Here is a 2,399-nt window from a genome sequence, read left to right as displayed (position 1 = left end):
CCCTGAGCAAATACTCACTTTTTTCCATACCATTTGCATGCCCCCCCCCCCACTGTGAAGCTTTTCCTTTAATCAGTCATATTAACAGCAACTCTACCATTTTGACCTTACAGCTATACCCAGCCCGTTATTAATAGTGTATATCAACTTCTCCGTGCAGGATAATGGAGTTTTTTTTTACTAGTCTTCATCAGTCAATGGAAGAGAGGCGGACTGCACCCATGACAGGTTGCTTCATCGCAGGACATCAAAACTAACATGAGAAAACCTGTTTTGAAATCTGCTTTAGGAACACTAGACATAGTGCAACAACTTCTAGGCAACTGCAGTTGACAGCTTGACTTTAAGCTTCAGGTAGGAGAGTCAATCTTTTAAAATGACAATAGTATTTAACAGGCCACAAAAAAGGAGCAAAGTATTAGGCTACATGTTTCAGCCTTTTGACATCATAATGTTAAGGTTCGATGGAGATAAAAGAAAAAAACTAGGCTTGGTTTGGACTAGATATCCATGTCGTGGATGCATCAGAATACAGAGAGCAAAGATAAGTAAAAAAAAAACAAACAAAGTATATAACACTGTCATGGAGACTTAAATTGCTGTTGCATATGCAGCCAGACCCCCCACTGGCTTCTTACCCTTAAGGCAGTGGTGTTTCTTAGGGTGAGGTAGACGAAGGGCTGAAAAACAGTCAAGGTCAGCTAGAGGAGACTGTGTTGTTCCTCTGCGTAAAAGTGCTTTTACTCAAAGAGCCTTTGCAGTCACAGCATCTCAGGAATGGAACTCTGTCCCTCAGAACATCAGAGAACTTACAACATACACTATTTTCAAAAAGCATCTAAAAAACTGGCTCATAAAACATCAGTCATGTCAGCATTAATTGAAAGTCTGTTATTAACAAGCCATGCTGCCACTTGTATCTCCGCTGTGTGTATGTATACATGTGTATGTGTATATGTATGTATGTGCGTTTGCAGGAATGCTTTTTGATGTACACTGTCCCTGTCAAACAAATAAATAGATTAAAATTAAATAAATTAAATACAGCTCCACAAAAGTAAGGGTATCATACATTAGTCATCAAAAAAATGAATTTAAAAACACTCCTAAAAAAAAAAAAACTTTAACAAATGATTTCTATGGAATGCTCAAAGATTGAATTTGCATGCATCGCTACAGAATGAACTAAATTAAAGATGGAAGAGATCAGGTTAGGTGGCTGTTTTAAAGCAGTGCTGCTTGTACCATAGATGGAAAAGAAAATAGAGAGGGAGGGTGAGGTAAGTTTTTCCCACCATCATTATTAGATGAATGAAAAAATGAAAAAAATATCTATTTTTCAGAAGCATTCGTAGAAGAGATTATTGTCAAAGCTGAAGATCACTAAATACAGGGATTGGATAAATCAATTACACGATTAGACACATCGTCTGAAAGAGTAAAAACATATACATTAAATTCATCTGTATTTGTTTTTATTATTATTTCAGCAAACTGCAGATGTCTTTCAACTTAGCAGGGAAATTTAACTACAGCATTACAAAGAATGTATGTTATTTAATCTACAAAGACAATATATATAGAAAATCTTTAAACAAAAACAAATCTGTTGTTTTCAGTTAATTACAATGGTTTCTATTAAAACATTTTTCAATAAGAAATAGATTTCTTCATTTATCAGGACAATTAAAATTGAGTCACCTTTGTCAGTACTTTAATGTATAGATAATGACCTTTGATACAAATAAAATAAATGCCACATTTAATACACAAAACCCTTTACCACTGAATCTGATGGTAAATCTCCCACATTTGACCTAAACTTCTACAAACTAAAATTAATCTGTGTTATGTCACATCCAACAACACAAAAATACAAAAATATTAACATAAATCCAAAATAACTGTTATTAAAGATGTAAAAAGCTTTTTAAAATATATATATAAATGTTAATCTTAGTGAAAAAAGACACTTTTCTAATTTTTCCAATCAACACTCACAGTTTGTTTGCTGTCTTAATTTTGTTTTAAGAGTCAACATCTTCATCCAGAGCAAAGAAACACATAAACTAAAGGCTTATGACCTTTTACTAGGTGATTTATTCACATTAATTCCAAAACCGTAGGCTACAACAAAACAACTAAGACCAAGCTCTAACAACCAAAAACAAAGATATACGAAAACATATCATGCCTCCAGTTTACCTTTTACATGCTAACTATGTGTATTTATGTAAACTCAGCATTCAAACCAAAAGTATTTCACTCTTTGTATAGTTAACTTGGATTCCTATGTTACTGTTTGAGTTAAGCTGTAAGTTGAATATAATTGTATCTGCCTTATAAAGTGAACTAGTTAGTTGTCTTATTGACATCTATGCTATTAGTACAAATGTTAA

The sequence above is a fragment of the Cyprinodon variegatus genome, unplaced genomic scaffold (genome assembly GCF_000732505.1).
Source record: "Cyprinodon variegatus isolate N-32 unplaced genomic scaffold, C_variegatus-1.0 Scaffold49, whole genome shotgun sequence".
Lineage (NCBI taxonomy): Eukaryota > Metazoa > Chordata > Actinopteri > Cyprinodontiformes > Cyprinodontidae > Cyprinodon > Cyprinodon variegatus.
Note: the sequence above shows the minus strand (reverse complement) of the source record.